The sequence below is a fragment of the Schistocerca americana genome, chromosome 4 (assembly GCF_021461395.2).
Source record: "Schistocerca americana isolate TAMUIC-IGC-003095 chromosome 4, iqSchAmer2.1, whole genome shotgun sequence".
NCBI classification, from domain to species: domain Eukaryota; kingdom Metazoa; phylum Arthropoda; class Insecta; order Orthoptera; family Acrididae; genus Schistocerca; species Schistocerca americana.
Window position 1 is genome coordinate 252,327,922 of NC_060122.1, and position 17,857 is coordinate 252,345,778.

The window sequence follows — 17,857 nt, forward strand, 5'->3', positions numbered from 1 at the left end:
CCACCGTAGACAGTGGTTCATGTGGTTGCCACACACTTTGACACATCCTTCATCTCTTCTTTGTAGTGAATCATGCACTTTCTCAAATACTCCTGGCTCCATACGGACTGCGTCGCGCCTACTGGTCAGACGCTCATGTAACATCTGAACATCGTACAGCAGCCCAAGTACTGACCCATGATACGAATGACACCGTATACTGAGGTTGTCATCCTTGCAGAGAGACAGTGACTGTAGTTTATACACTATTTTCTACAGTTCTTGCGAAAGTACCTCTCTCCAGCGTTACATGGGCAGTGGATCGATCGAGAAGTACCTGTAGCATGGCCTTCCCATTTACCGAATTTGAATCCCTTTCATTTCCGGCTAAAGGGACATTTAAAGGCAGTGGCGTGTGCCCAAGCCATCGACGACGCGCAGCCGTTAGAGGAGCGTGTGACCAATGCATGTGACGCAATCCGTACTGTGCCAGGAGGGCTGAATGATGTGTCACGATGCACTGTAAGTACATGCAGCACTACCTACACACACTACTGTACCGTAACAGAGAGATAGGAATGAGAAGACACATGGACCCGTATCTCAACAGGTATCGGCTCCCTGACGTATGATTATAGCAACATTTCTTCTAGTTCTGAGCAATACTGCCTTTCTCAAGAGTACTGAGGCTTCTTGCCAAAAAAAAAAAAAAAAAAAAAAAAAAAAAAAAAAAAAAAGACCTGCATACTACTGCCTTTCCTAGTTTCTCATAACATTCTTTGCTACCTTTGTGACAGCAGTGCCTAAAAATCACATCTCTAATGACGGTCGACGGCATTTTGTGAAAGCTTTGTTGCAAATTGAAGATTTCATTTCCTTCCATTTTTTGTTTGTTTGAAGACCTTTCTGTTAAAATGATTTATAATATTCTATACCTCGCTTAATTTTCTAATACGTTGGTACAGAAAATTCTCTTTGTTCTTGCCATTGACCTTTTATTTTAAAGATGGCAAATCACCTTTATTTCCAGATACTATTTTTTTTAGAAAATACGGATAATGAGATGTTAACAAATAACTTCTTCTTTTGCCGTCGAAAAACAAAATACTTAAGTGATTGTGATTTTCGACTTCTTAATTTACCTTTTAGGAAGAACTTTTTATATACTGAAACATCCTGGCAGGTTAAATCTGTGTGCCGGACCGAGACTCGAACTCGGGACCTTTGCCTTTCGCGGGCAAGTGCTCTACCAAGTGGTAGAGGTCCTGAGTTCGAGTCTCGGTCCGGCACACAGTTTTAATCTGCCAGGAAGTTTCATATCAGCGCACAACCCACTGCAGAGTGAAAATCTCATTCTGGTAACGTCCCCCAAGGCTGTGGCTAAGCCATGTCCCCGTATTATCCTTTTTTTTCAGGAGTGCTAGTTCTGCAAGGTTCGCAGGAGAGCTTCTGTAAAGTTTGGAAGGTAGGAGACGAGGTACTCGCCGAAGTAAAGCTGTGAGGACGGGGCGTGAGTTGTGCTTGGGTAGCTCAGATGGTAGAGCAGTTGCCCGCGAAAGGCGAAGGTCCCGAGTTCGAATCTCGGTCCGGCACACAGAGTTTAATCTGCCAAGAAGCTTCATATCAGCGCTCACTCCGCTGCAGAGTGAAAATCTCATTCGGGATACGTTTTATGTATTGTTACAAGTCATTCCTATCTGTATTACTGTCTGTTCGAAGTGGAGATCTTTAAGTTCGCAGGAAGCCAGAATAGCGATGAAAGTTTACGTAATCATGATATTCATTGCACGTATCATCAGCGTTTAGCGTCGGACTTGTTGAAGAGAGAGAGCCGTCTGCAAATTACACTTCTGCAATAGCTACTCTGTCCATTGCGAAGTCGCGCTCCCGCCTCTTACTAAAGAGCTTCAGTAATTGCCAGTATTTCCCTGCCTTCTAAACACCCGCAACTTTCATCTTATGTTTATGGCTGTAGTAAAAGCTTAGAAACTAGAGGTGCATTACAGTTCTGTTGCGTTTCGAAATAAGCCCTTCCTTTAACTCGAACGTCTCGAAGTTCATCTTCAGTGATTTTGGTGTTGTTCTAGGAACCTAGTAAGTAAACCTTCCCTATGAAAATTCCAGCGTGAAGTGTTGCGTTTGCAATTCTTTTATGCTTTTCGTGTGAACATAATATTGCCTTTATAAACATTTTTGGGTTAACTTTCACTCGTCCTTAATTGCTATTCAAATGTGTGAGCTATTTGCTGCTGTCGTATTGCTACAGTCAACTGACACGTTATAGAATAAAAAAGAGCTTCTTTTTTCGAAAATACTCCGACAGGAAAAAAACGCAACACCAAAAAAACGATTAATGTCGATTAGTGAAATTTCTGGGATACATTTGTCTGGGTAGCATATTTAAAATAGCAAGACCATAGGCTAATGCAAGCGCGAGATAAGACATTACAAATGTGAAATGCTGGTACATTAGTAACCAAAGTAAGAGCCAGACTGTTGAATGCAAGCAAGGAAACGTGCATGCATTGCAGGTGCCGGATGTCAGTTTGTGGAATGGAGTTCCACGCCAGTCGCTCATTGTAAGTCAATGAAGAGGCGGTTAACGCTGTTTGTGGATGACGCTGGAGTTGCCCTCCGTTGAAGTCCCTCATGTGCTCAATAGGAGAAATATTTGGCTATCGAGCAGACCCGGGCAACGTGTTGACACTCTTCAGAGCATTTTGGCTTACAAAAGCGGTATGTAGGCGAGCGTTATCCTAATGGAAGACACCCTCTGGAATACCGTTCTTGAATGTCAGCACAACAGGTAGAATCACCAGATTGACGTAGAAATTTGCACTCACGGTGCTTGGGAAAACGACAAGAGTGCTCATGCTGTCATACGAAATCGCACCCCAGATCATTACTGCACGTGTAGGTCCAGTATCAGGTGTAGCTACAGTGCCTCTAGCACGCACACAGGTTGGTTGCAAGCCCTCAGATGTTCTCCTTCTGACCAACACACACCAACACTGGCACCGAAGCAGAACCGTCATTTATGAGAAAACACAACAGTCTTGCATCGTGATTTACGAGGGTCACTCCAAAAGAACTGCACACTATTGTTTTTTAAATCCATCTTTTATTCTACATTTCTGATAGTTTTACAGTGTGTAAATACATCCTTTAGGAACAATATTTTTATTTCTCCACATAATTTCCATCCCTCTCAACTGTCTTACGCCATCTTGGAACCAGCGCCTGTTTACCCGCACGGTAAAATTCTGGAGCAACCTGTTGGAGCCACTGTTTGGCAGCGTGCACAAGGGAGTCATCGTCTTCAAATCTTGTTCTAACAAGAGAGTCTTCCAGTTTCCCAAAGAGATGATAGTCACATGGAGCCAGGTCAGGACTGTAAGGCGGGTGTTTCAGTATTGTCCATCCGAGTTTTGTGATCGCTTCCATGGTTTTTTGACTGACATGTGGCCGTGCATTCTCGTGCAACAGCAAAACATCCTTCTTTTGCCGATGTGGTCGAACACAACTCAGTCGAGCTTGTAGTTTCTTCAGTGTCGTCACATATGCATCAGAATTTATGGTAGTTCCACTTGGCATGATGTCCACAAGCAAGAGTCCTTCGGAAGCGAAGAACACCATAGCCATAACTTTTCCAGCAGAAGGTGTGGTTTTGAAATTTTTTTTCTTGGGTGAATTTGCATGTGCCACTCCATTGATTGCCTCTTGGTCTCTGGTGAAAAATGATGGAGCCATGTATCAGCACCTGTCACAGTTCTTCCAAGAAATTCCTCTCCAACACTCTCGTACTGTTTCAAAAGTTCGCTGCATACCGTTTTCCTTGCTTCTTTGTGAGCCACTGTCAACATTCTGGGAACCCACCTGGCACAAACCTCTTTAACACCAAGACTTCCAGTATTCTGGAAACACCTCCTTCCCCTATCCCAACGTAGCGTGACATATCGTTCACTGTGATGCGTCTGTCAGCAGTCACCAATTCGTTAACTCTCTGCACATCGTCTGGTGTCTGTGCAGTACGGGGCCTGCTGCTGCGAGGACAATTCTCAATATTACCGTGCACGCTTTCATCACGTGACTTGCTTGCCCACCGACTAACTGTACCGCGATCGACAGCAGCATCTCCGTTCACTTATTTCAACCTCTTGTGGATGTTTACCACTGTCTCGTTTTCACAGCACAGGAATTCTACGACAGAACGTTGCTTCTGACGAACGTCAAGTGTAGCAGCCATCTTGAAGACATGCTGTGACGGCGCCACTCACGGGAACAGGTTGAACTAAGTTTAAAAACAAGCGGGAAGGATGTATCTACACACTGTAAAACTTTCACACATGCAGAAAGAAATCTGTATTTTTACAAAAATAGTGTGCATTTCTTTTGGTGTGATCCTCGTACAATGAGCTCTCGCTTGACACCAATTAAGTTGCAAACGTCGGTTGTTTTGGGTTAGCGGAATTGGCGTCTGTCCCGGAGCTGTCGTCGAAGTGACGCGTTTGTAGCAGTTCTTTGTGTCACTGTGGTGCGAATTGCTCAAATTGCTAATGCAGATGTAGCACGATTAGCCAGAGCCATACGCAAAACTCGATCGTCTTCCCTCTCGGTGGTGTGATGTGACCGTCCGGAGTTCGGTCCATTTGCGACAGTACGTTCTTCTGAACACAGCTGCCAGCAGCAGTGATATAGGCTGGCTACAATCCCGCCAAAACTTTCTGCAATATGGCAGAAGGAACGTCCGGCTTCTCGTAGCCCTGTTACACGATCTCACTCAAACTCAGTAACATGCTGATAACTGCGCCTTTATCGTCTTGAAGGCATCAAGTCACCACGTCCAGTCTTAAATCTGTTACAGAATGTGCACTACTGGCCATTAAGATTTCTGCACCACGAAGACGACGTGCTACAGATGCGAAATTTAACCGGCAGGAAGAAGATGCTCTGATATGCAAATGATTAGCTTTTCAGAGATTCAGACAAGGTTGGCGCCGGTGGTGACACCTACAACGTGCTGACATGAGGAAAAAAATGGTTCAAATGGCTCTGAGCACTATGCGACTGAACTTCTGAGGTCATCAATCGCCTAGAACTTAGAAGTAATTAGACCTAACTAACCTAAGGACATCACACACATCCTTGCCCGAGGCAGGATTCGAACCTGCGACCGTAGCGGTCGCTCGGTTCCAGACTGTAGCGTCTATAACCGCACGGCAACTCCGGCCAGCTGACATGAGAAAAGTTTCCAACCGATTTCTCATACACAAATAGCAGTTGACCGGCGTTGCCTGGTGAAACGTTGTTGTGATGCCTCGCGTAAGGGGGAGAAATGCGTACCATCACGTTTCCGTCTTTGATAAAGGTCGGATAGTAGCCAATCGCGATTGCGGTTTATCGTATTGCGACATTGCTGCTCGCGTTGGTCGAGATCCAATGACTGTTAGCAGAATATGGAATCGGTGGGTTCAGGAGGGTAATACGGAACGCCGTGCAGTTGAGATGACAGGCATCTTTCCGCATGGCTGTAACGGATCGTGCAGCCACGTCTCGATCCCTGAGTCAACAGATGGGGACGTTTGCACGAACAGTTCGACGACGTTTGCAGCAGCATGGACTATCAGCTCGGAGACCACGGCTGCGGTTACCCTTGACGCGGCATCACAGACAGGAGCGCCTGGGATGGTGTGCTCAACGACGAACCAGGGTGCACGAATGGCAAAACGTCAATTTTTCGGATGAATCCAGGTTCTCTTTACAGCATCCTGATGGTCACATCCGTTTTTAGCTACATCGCGGTGAACGCACATTGGAAGCGTGTATTCGTCATTGCCATACTGGCGTAACACCCGGCGTGATGGTATGGGGTGCCTTTGGTTACACGCATTGACGACACTTTGAACAGTGGACGTTACATTTTAGATGTGTTACGACCCGTGGTTCTACCTATCATTCAAATCCTGCAAAACCTTACATTTCAGCAGGATAATGCACGTCCGCATGTTGCAGGCCCTGTACGGGCCTTTCTCCATACAGAAAATGTTCGACTGCTACCCTGGCCAGCGCATTCTCCAGATCTCTCATCAACTGAAAACGTCTGGTCAATGGTGGCCGAGCAACTTGTTCGTCTCAATACGCCAGTCACTACTCTTGATGAAGTGTGGTAACGTGTCGAAGCTGCATGGGCAGCTGTACCTGTATATGGCATCCAAGGTCTGTTCGACTTAATGCCCAGGCGTATCAAGGCCGTTATTACAGCCAGAGGTGGTTGTTCTGGGTACTGATTTCTCAGGATCTATGCCCCCAAATTGCGTGAAAATGTAATTACATGTCAGTTGTAGTATAACATATTTGCCTAATGAATACCCGTTTATCATCTGCATTTCTTCTTGGTGTAGCAGTTTTAATGCCCAGTAGTGTATTTAAGGAAAACCTTATTTGCATCCTCAAAGTGTCGCGAGTAGCGCCACTGTTATGTGACTGGCGCGAAATTGTAATAGACATCATTTTTCAGATGTAGAAGCGCCCCTACCAATGTCCTCATACCGCACAACTCCATGGTGCTGCGATTTTTTCCGTCAGTGTATTGCATCATTTCTCATTTACAAAAAGCAAAGGGAAAAAAGCTGAAATATGGACTTGAAGCAATGAAAACAACGGCCAGACGTGACCTTCACCAGAGCCTGTCTCGTCTGTAAACAGAGCTATGTTTACCTGTCATCGTTCCAGAACACATCACAAAATCTTCGAAATGCATACCTCCAGTTTACGTTATACGTTATGAGGCTCTTCAGAAAGTCGGTCGCACTAGTATTGCTTTGTGCTGAGAAAATTCGGGCGTCCCGCGACGGTGGCTGCTGCTACAGTAGCCTTGACACCCAGCGCGGCCTATGGGTCTGCCAGTGCTACGCAACGCAACGCATCGCCGAGGACACCACAGCCGCCCACGCCCATCGGCCGCCACCGCCAACCGGTTTGGCGCTCTCGCAGCGGCAGCCACAGTCGCTGGAGGAGCGCTTTCACTCTCGCCGCGCACAACCCAGCGTGCCGTATCCGCGTCCTGCCGCACAGCTGCTAGTACACCACAGGCCGCGAGGGCAGCCAGCCGCACGCAAGCTCTGCACACGTAAGTGCTCTCTACTCGTCTTTACTGTGTACCGCTCTTTCATCCCCACACAGTGCATATTTCGCTGTCATCAGCGTAGTTCTCTGAGATGATGATGCTGTGGTGTACGGGAAGGTGTCGTCGTTGAGTGACTGTAGGAGGATACAAGATGACTTGGACAGGATTTGTGACTGGTGTAAAGAATGGCAGCTAACTCTAAATATAGATAAATGTAACTTAATGCAGATGAATAGGAAAAAGAATTCCGTAATGTTTGAATACTCCATTAGTAGTGTAGCGCTTGACACAGTCACGTCGATTAAATAATTGGGCGTAACATTGCAGAGCGATACGAAGTGGGACAAGCATGTAATGACAGTTGTGGGGAAGGCGGATAGTCGTCTTCGGTTCATTGGCAGAATTTTGGGAAGATGTGGTTCATCTGAAAAAGGAGAGCACTTATAAAACACTAATACGACCTATTCTTGAGTACTGTTCGAGCGTTTGGGATCCCTATCAGGTCGGATTGAGGGAGGATATAGAAGCAATTCAGAGGCAGGCTGCTAGATTTGTTACTGGTAGGTTTGATCATCACGCGAGTGTCACGGAAATGCTTCAGGAACTCGGGTGGGACTCTCTGGAGGAAAGGAGGCGTTCTTTTCGTGAATCGCTAGCGAGGAAATTTAGAGAACCAGCATTTGAGGCTGACTGCAGTACAATTTTACTGGCGCCAACTTATATTTCGCGGAAAGACCACAAAGATAAGAGAGATTAGGGCTTGTACAGAGGCATACAGGCAGTCATCTTTCCCTCGTTCTGTTTGGGAGTGGAACATGGAGAAAAGACGCTAGTTGTGGTACAGGGTACCCTCCACCACGCATCGTATGCTGGACTGCGGAGTATATATGTAGATGTAGATGTAGATATAGATAGAATCCAGTACTCTGGAACCAGTCCTCAGGTAAATATCCTTTTGTTTGTCAACGTATGCCTGCTCTCGTCTTCGCACACAGATAGCTTTGGCTTGGGTAGAGACATTTGTGTTACATGTTGCGAGAAAAGGTATGTTACTATATAATTTTATAAGCTGTCAGTTCAGAAATTTTTTGTGCTTGAAACTCCCTGGCAAATGAAAACCGTGCTCCTGTCCTACACTCAAGGCATTTGCCTTTCGTAGGCCAGTGCTCAGCCGACTGAGCTACTCGAGCACGACTCACGACCCGTCCTCAGAACCTTACTTCCACCAGTTCCTCATGTATTATCTTCCAAACTTTACAGTCCTGCTTTAAATAAGACAATATCGGTTGAAAAATCTTTCCTATTTCCAGGAAATGACGCGTTTCGCACTTTTGGGGCATCATAAGATTAGCGTAATAATTAATGTAGAATACTAACATTCGCCCATTAATGCCCACAAGGGGGGTAGAACGTCAAACGGGCCGACTTCTAGAAGGAGAGGCACCACAGGACATTTTAATTTGCGCTGTTTATACTTCTACAAATAAATTTATAAAACTTTGTCAGCATGACCAGGAAGGATCAGGATTCACACTCATAGCAATGGAAGTTCAAGAACACGAAAAAATAATATTTTTTAAATGTGAAATTTCATGATTTTTTTCACTTACTGTTGGCTGCATTTGTTGCTGTATGTACACTTTTCTTCATAAGAGATTCTTCGATAAATTTTGCACAGCTTACAAACCATACTTACAGGTGTATGAAACTCTAGAATTTATTTAATCTATGGAAAAATGAATGGGCTGTTACGTTTTAAACTTTGTGTTCAGAAAAAACTCGAATTTTATAGTTAATTATCTCAATTTTTACCACAGTTTTTAACAGATTTGGGAAATTCTAGAGTTTCATACATCTGTAAGTATGGTTTGTATGCTGTGCTAAATTAATCGAAGAATCCCTCTTACTCATGAATAAAAGTGTACCCAAAGCAACAAATGCAGCCAATACCAAGTAAAAAAAATGATGAAATTTCACATGAAAACAAATATTGTTTTGTTATGTTTTTGAACTTCCTCTGCTATGAGTGTGAATCCTGAATCCTTCCTGGTCATGCTAACAAAGTTTTATGAATTTATTTGTAAAAGTATAGACAGTGTAAATTAAAACGTCCTGTGGTGCCTCTCCTGCTCCAAGCCGGCCCGTTTCACGTCCTACCCCCCTTAAGATAAAATTCCACAAGGAACCATCGTCCCATCTTCATGGGATGTTGGTGTGGCCGGCTTGCAGGACTGACGTATCCTGTTCTTGAGCACATCATCTACTATTTGTCAGCTGTACGCAACACTTCATGCTGTTGTGCCGGAGCGCTGTTGGTTCCGTGCTACGTTCCGTAATGCTTTTATTCATCCCATGACTATAAGATGATAGTTCCTTTTAAACAGATGCCATGTGTGGGTATTAATGGACGAATATTGTTTCTCCAAAATAATTTTTTCGCTAATCTGACGGTGCCCCAAGAGGGCGATCGAGTCATTTCGAGTAAACGAGAAAGATTTTGCATGCGAAATTGTCTTATTTCAAGACACTGATAACGGTTGGTGTACTACGCGCCCAGTATGGAATGGAACCAATTTCACAGTTATACTGTCACGCTTGTGAAACTAGCAGTCCCAGAAGAAAGGTGAAACTTACTTGATTGTGTTCCTAATGTTAAATTTTCTGTCAGATGCTAAACTTTGGGTTTCCTGTTTTGAATGGTGCGCATACCACGTCATCAGCCTGATATCTTACATAACGCTAAATGTTGATTACAAAATTGGACTCCAAGAATGCGTAGAGAAATCTGCTATAATTCTAAGAAAATCATGTACTGCCTCAAAGTTATTGTTATCAGAATACCTATAAACTTTCATGAAAAACTGATTGCTTTGAAACTAAAGCTGCTCCCTGTGAAGTTTAATTAAAGAAAGAATGTGTGTCCTACACTGTTTGGCTCACCTGAGTAGTACTGGATAACGCTGTACACACTGCTCTCATAGCTACAGGGCGACTCGATAACACAGCTACTGCATCTAAGTACTTAGATATGCAAATATGCAATGCGTTCTCTAAAAACAACGCTTTCGTTTTTGGTTCATAATTTTACATAATAGTTATAATTAACTGGCTTTCGTTCTTGGTTCATAAGTTTACATAATAGTTTTAAATAAACTGAAAATTAACTAACTGGATGTGGACAATGACTCTGGCTTAAATGAACTGAATAGCAGTCTCATACCATTTGACTTAATAGCGCTTAATGAAACATGAATAATAGTTAAGCATTCTCTGAAATCACTTAACTATAATGCCAGAATTACAAAAATTAAATTTCACATATATATTCTTTACTTAAACAAAATTCCAAACTCTAATTTTTAAATCGTTTTCTGTTACAAAGAGAGATAAATCACTACAAAAAAAATTAAAACAAAAAAAGATTCCAGATCTGAATGTCTGGCGAACTTGAAGTAATGCATTATCAAACCACTGCCGCAAATCAAACTTAATCATTACCTGTGATCCATTCTTCACAAAGTATACAATCGTACCAACGTAAACCTCAGTTTCCTTTTCTCTCCACAGTAAATATTTCATTAAATATTGTCATAATTCACAACAATCTACATTGTTTGCTACTTACTGTTACTAAACCAAAAACTCTACTGTTCACACCTAATACCAAAGCTCAACTGTCTGTCTCCTCTCCTCTCCTCGTGATCAACAGAGAAATCTGGCGCGCATCTTCGCAAAGATCACCTCTAACTCACCTCTGTGCAGCGCAGCTTCTCTGCCGAAGCTCCTCGTTTAACTGCAGCCTGGGAATGTTTCCAGAATTAATTTTTCACTTTGCAGTGAAGTGTGCACTTCTGTGAAATCTGGATGGTAGGAGACGAGGTATTGGAGGAAGAAAAGCGTCGGGTAAATGTTTGGTAATTGCAATTGACGTTTTCTCAGCCGCGGACAGATCTCACACACGGAACCCCAGTTTTTTATAACATGAAGGTAACACGTTTCCGCCCCCATTCTAGCGAAGAGGATCGCTACAGAGGTCTTTATTTATTGGCTCGCGGTGTCGCTTGCGCTATGAATTTTGCTTGCTGGGAGTACATATTTCTTGTTTTTCGCTACATCCATGGTTCTTTTTTTTGTACATTTTTCTTCCCTGCCAGCAGTTTGCTGGAAAGTACGTAGCCTTCAATGTTGGGGTTATATTTATACTATAAAATATTTATACTATAAAAATTATTTTCTTTTTAGTGTATGTTACAAAATATGTGGCTATACGCAGCCAAGTGATTAAGCTGTCGGACTTAGCTCGCATTTCCTTTCCTCTTTTGTCATTTCAGTCAAGTTGCCAAAAACAAAGAAAAGAAAACCGTAACGTTCCTTCCCCATTTCCCAACAAAAATAAGTTGGTGGAGCACTTGCCCGAGCAAGGCAAAGGTCGCGAATGCAGCTGTCGGTCCGGCACACAGTTTTAAATTGCCAGAAGGCTTTACACCAGAGCACACTCCTCTGCAGAGTGAAAATTTATTCTTTCTGTTACTTGCTGCCGCTGCTACTCGTTGTTCCCACTAATCACTCAAGTTATTGGCAGTACCGGTCAATGTTATGGAATCACAACATAGGATTTGAACTGATTTATTGATTACTACGTTTGCAATCAATGCGGGGCATTTCACACTGCTATCCAAGCCACATGTTGGCATAGAGCAGTTGCTAATGACGTATTATGTGTCTTCCATTTTGTCTTGTGTTGTTCATTATGATGTGCGTTAGCATTTATATTTCAGATGGCTACTACATAGAGAACTCTAAGGGAGGCATAAATCTGTCTCGCGAGCTTAGAATACTCAACCGATGGATGGATCTTCGTGGGGTTCCACAGAGGCCCTGTGGAGAAATCTGAGACTGGACACTGAGTAGTGGTGCAGACACTTGTAAACACAATGTGTACGTTACCGTCTTTCTTCGCTTGGGTGATCAGAAGCTGATGATGGTGTTCCAGCTGTGACATTGTCTCTAGCCGACTATCTCAGGGTCGAGTATCACTTCCCACAACTTCTTTCCAACAATATCTTAAGACATCGATATAGACTGAATTATCTAGCAACGAATTGTCTTCTTACATCCGCCACACGACGTAGTTTTATCACTCTGCACTAATGGACTGGAATAAGCCAGTTAAACCAGCTCCAAGAAGGCGTTATGAAGAACATGAAGAGGAATACGATGTAACTTGTAAGAAGAAGAGAGGTGCCTGTATCTGTATATTATCTGTTGAGTCCACCGCCCCACTTGTGCTGGAAGTTACATACTGTGACAGATCTCATCCTCCCCACCATCCCACACACACGCACACACACACACACACACACACACACACACACACACACACACACACACTTTTTTCCCTGCGGCATCCGCGATTGGTACGCTATATGGATCCTCGTAGTTCACTGTATGAGCCTGAATTCCTCAAATTTTTTCCTTGTGGTCACTACACGGCACGTGTGTTACAGCACCTGTTTCGTCAGATTTACAGGATCAGCTTGTCCCCAAGTAGTGTATTAACGACTGCTGAGACACTATATTACTATATTCCGCTTTCATTATATAAATTTAATTTTGTTAGTTTAAAATATAGTAGTAGACTTTAAACCAACTATCTTTAAAAAGCCGGCCGATGTGGCTGAGCGGTTCTAGGCGCTTCAGTCTGGAACCGCGCGACCGCTACGGTCGCAGGTTCGAATCATGCCTCGAGCATGGATGTTTGTGATGTCCTTAGGTTAGTTAGGTTTAACTAGTTCTAAGTTCTAGGGGACTAATGACCTCAGCAGTTGAGTCCCATAGTGCTCAGAGCCATTTGAACCAATGAATAAAACAGATCGCCCCCTCTAATTTCTCAGGATTAGAAAATTCATTTTACAGTACGCCATACGGAATACCCGTGCTTAACCAAGTTGAGGAGGTACTGTTAGGACACATCTGCCTGTCGGAAAATATTTAGTATGTGTTCTGTGGTAAAGAACACACCTAGTATTCCGTAAGTCCAAAAAGTTTTGAGACCGGATAAACAAACACTAGAGAAATATTAAGACATTTTAACGCCTCAGATGTTCTACATGGTCGTCCACTCTCCCTCCCCCACCCCTCACACACATTTAAGCACAACACACAACCATTTGATACTGTCAGAAAAGTTGTTCTTTGGGATGTTTTTTAAATCGTTCGTTACATTGACCTGAAAGTCGGTTAGTCGTCAACACGTTGACCCTTCACGTGAGTTTCTGTACTTTAATTGATAAGACCAAGTGCCGTAGCCCGTGACGATTTATTTTCCAGAAAAGAATATTTTTCGCCTTTAAATCAAGTGGCAAAATGTTAAAATGTGTGTTAAGGGACCATACTGCTGAGTTCATCGGTTCCTAGACTTACACAATACTTGAACTAACTTACGCTGAGAATAACACACACACCCATGCCCGAAGGAGGACTCGAACCTCCGGCAGGACGAGCCGCGCAGTCCGTGACATGGCGCCTTAAACCGCACGGCCACTCCGCGCGGCAAATCAAGTGGCAGCTGGTTGTTTTCGTTGGGAGACAAACTTCGCACACACTCTTCTCTTCTTCAAAACTTTCTAGAAAATGTTATGAATACTTGAAATGCTACTACGTTCCGACTTGTAACACAACAACGTTGACGCACTATGGTCGCACGTCCACAATTTATCACTGTCTGCTCACAATTGGCTAGCCAAAAGCAAACCTGTTGTTTATTTTTGTTAATTCAATGGTCATCGTAGTTACTGCGCTGACATCGCTTATACGCCAACAATAAAACCAGTTATGAATATTTTGGACAGACGATGTACGCAATTACTATTGTTTTCCTGGCCAATGGTACTCATCTATACAACGCCAATTGCTATCGTTTCTCCTGGTTTGGTCATTACCCCGTATATTCGTAGGATATAGTAGGAGTAACACATTTCTCGACCTTGTTTTAAGGTGTATTCTTAGTTTCTGGAGGCTAATTCGTGGAGAACAGTAACCTTACGCTAAACCAAAGAAGAGCAAAGCATCTCGTCACAGATTCGTTCAGTAAACACGGGAGTATCATGGAGATGCTCATCCAACTCTAGTGGCAGACGATTACGAGAAAAATGTTCTGTATCACGAGATTTACATTTAAAATTCTGAGAGCGAACATTTCAAGAGGAGGAGCTTAGGCAATCTCGTTCCTGCGCATGTCGATATTCATTTATCATTTATTAGTTCATTGTGTGCTTCAGTGTCGTGCAAGACACATTTTAAAGTTAGTGATTATTTACTCGCAAATAATTATATCTTAATTTTCCTTAGCTTATGGTGAAATGGCCAGTACATTGAAAGGTCTCTGTTGGATTCCTTTCATGTTAATTTCTTAAATGTGTTGTCATTTACGGCATAAATTCCTCTTCTAAATTTACTGTGGCGTTTCTGAGTATCTGGGAGGAGACTGAGTAGTGGAACGTGTTACTTTTACACATAAACAAGAACGATCTGTCTTACTACTACACTTTAAAACACAGTTTATATGTAATTCATGTCACACAGTCTCATACAGAACCTACATCCGCTTTCTTTTACATACTGTATATGATAAGATACTGTCATCCCCCTTCCCTTCTGTGTGAGAGGATGAATGAGCAAATGTATTTCTAGTTGCATGCTTGAGGGTAGCAGACAAGCCTGTCTGCTAGAGAACAGTAGGACCAACGTCGGAACAGGTAGCTACGCTTTCTAGAAGCAAAGAGGTTTCTATTCTTAGTATGGTCCTGTCTGTCCCTTGTCATGTTGGTATAGGGAGCTGCCTCTCTGGTCACTTCCGTTTCTATTTGTGAAGCACGCTCGGTAGGAGCCCAGCAGGGCAGTCTGTCCGTGGCGAGCGTCTGAAGTGGTAAGATCTCCGGCTAAGCGCGTCTCTGCTATGTCTGTAGGATAATGGATTTGAGGTTTAGCTCTAAAATATCTAATGTTATCTTAAATTGCAACGCAGTGTATTTCGAGTGTGAAGTTCAGAATATCGTCCACTAGTTGCTCTGTCACTACTTTCTGAGTAAAGTGGAACCACGTGTTGATCAGTAACTCTAACTAAGATCATCAATCTTAAAGCAAATGTGCGTGAGATTATAACGTCTCGTCTTGACAATATTTTTCAATATAGCAACTTTTCTTTATGTTCAACCCACATGGGGTGTACTTTGTGAGACCACTACCACGTGCTTATATAATTGTTTGACCCATCAGGTTAGTAATAAGACGATAGTAACCAGTTCGAGGTTTTTCTTTGGTAAATTGCGTTTCGATGTAATTTATGTTAATTATCAAAATTATTGTGGAGTGACACTCTTTGTGTAAAGCAAGTTGACCACGTGAAGCATGTGGTGTAAGCATCAAAGTAGCCCTCAGCTATTCTTTTCGGGAAGATTTCACAGAGAGTTAGTATGAATTTAGTATACCAGTGTGTGGTAATTTCATTACGGACAGGATTGCGCTATGAACGTAACCTCTTTGGGTGAAAATTGAATCGGTTGGTTGTGGTTAATTTGCTCTTGGTTATGTTTCAACGTTCTTTGTGTATTATTTTATGAACGCAGTGTTGAATGCAGTCTCCCAATCTTGGCTCCATACTTGATGTGTTCCGTAAGATTACAAACTCACATTTTCACAATCTTAAATAAGGCACCAGTTTAGTTATGATTCAAGTTTAACATACTGAAATTTCAACGATCAATGTTAAAATAAATTTCCAAATATAAACTGGTTTATTTCTTTTTATTTAAATTCTCTTGTTTATATATATATATATCACCGGTTGTCATATGACTATTAAAAGATTATAATTAATGTTAGTCTGGTTGGGAATTTGGTAAGCTAGACTGGATACCTGGTGAAGCAGTTGCGCAGTAATGCAAGGTTAACTTCCCCAGACAGCTCACAGGTTTTAATCCGCTTTTATTGAATATCAGCACCGCTTACATAACAAATTAAGCAACAACATTACAATATGCGACTTTTAACACAACCTTCATAAGCTACTGTCGCACGTCCACTACTTTACACAGATTTTTGAGTTTCTCAAGGGTAGTAACGGAACATTCGCTATCACAAACATTTGCGATATTTATCCAAGTGCGTTAGACATTAATAAGTGTCAAAGGTGGTTTCCTGAGTTCGGATCTGGTAAATTTGATCTTTGCGACTTGGGTCTACCAGGAAGAACAACAACTTTGGACAATGATAAGTTGAGAGCGGAACTGGAAGCAAATCAATGTCATACAATCGAGGGACTCTCAAGCACTCGTAACCAACCTTGGTCGACCATCCAGGAACATTTGTACCAGACTGATAAAAACAAAGCTAACTGATCCACTACATGCAGCTGAATGCTTCTACGGCAAAATACAGAAGCTGTTTTGATCGCGTCATCATCGGAGATGAAAAATGGGTCCTCTATGGTAATCCAAAACGAAAAAGGTAGTGGCTGTCTCCTGATGAGTCACCACGAAGTACAGGCAGGTTCACACCACAGGAAAGACGTTGTTCTTTGGTAGGTGGAGTATTCACGGGGTCGTTCAGTTTGCAGTGCTGAAATTCGGACAATTTGTGAATGCAGGCCTTTACTGTGAATAACTGGACGGTGTAAATCGATTTGTAATTGAAAAGCGCCCAGCGATTGTAAACAGAAAACGCGAGACCGCACTGCGCCAGATGAATCTTGGAGAACCACCATACACGACCGATACTGCGCCATCGGATTTCGACTTATTCCGATCGCTACAACGTTTTATAAGAGGCATAAAACTGAGAAAAAAAGGATGTCCAAAACAGCATCCCCATATATTTTTCTCAAAAACCAGTCATTTTTCTATCAATCCGAATCGGAAATGTGTGCACTGTATGACAAAGGGTTGTAGATAACGAGGGTGATTATATCATTGATTAAAAATAAAACTTATCAACAATTTTTCTGTTAGAATTAAATGTAAAAAAAGACATTACGTTGCGGTCCTTTTAATATTTCGTCCAACATACGTCTAGCAAAACGACCATGATGGAAATATCTGAGAAATTTAACTGCATAATGAAGTTTACAGACGACGGTCGTTCTTCCTTCACTCCATTCGCAAATGGAGCAGGGAATGACGGATGTATTACTAGTTCAAGAAGTACTCAGCTTCACACATCGTACTGTTGCTTGCTGAATGTAACGTAGTCCCACACATAAATTTGCATACACAAAGTTCGAGAATCATTTCGTCATCTTTACAGCTCTTGAAATCGACTGGGGCGGCAGTAATAACTGTTTAAAAAGCAGCTGGCTGCAAATTTTGTGAAGATAAATTGGAGTTTTAACAACTGTTTTACATACAAAAATACTCAAAGAACGTGAAAGTACTATAACAAAAAAGGATACGAATCAAATGGATAACATAATATAAAAGTGAATAAATTTAAATAGTTCCAGCTACTATCTATGAATATATTCAGAATCAGTTGTCACCCTTTACACCTAATAGTATTTTTTTTATTTCTGAACGATTTTCTGCCTACCACACAGAATTATCGATAAACTGTTGTCGACTTTTCTTTAACATGCCATTTAAACAAATGGTGATTACTAGGGATTTCGCCAAACGCGATTTTTATTTCTCAACGTATACCGTCATCGGCGGATCAGTAACGTCGAAGTGCTCGAGTCTTTGTGGTGCTCGGGCAGAA

The 17,857-nt window shown here is 42.5% G+C and overlaps 1 protein-coding gene across 1 annotated transcript in view; it reads left to right on the top strand.

Moving 5' to 3' along the window:
• Positions 1-6,970: 6,970 nt before the first annotated feature.
• LOC124612857 (retinol-binding protein pinta-like) overlaps positions 6,971-17,857 on the top strand; it is a 96,142-nt gene continuing 85,255 nt past the window's right edge. Inside the window, exon 1 of the mRNA XM_047141287.1 lies at positions 6,971-7,108. The gene's annotated coding sequence lies outside the window, so the exon portion shown is untranslated. The remainder of the gene's footprint in view (positions 7,109-17,857) is intronic.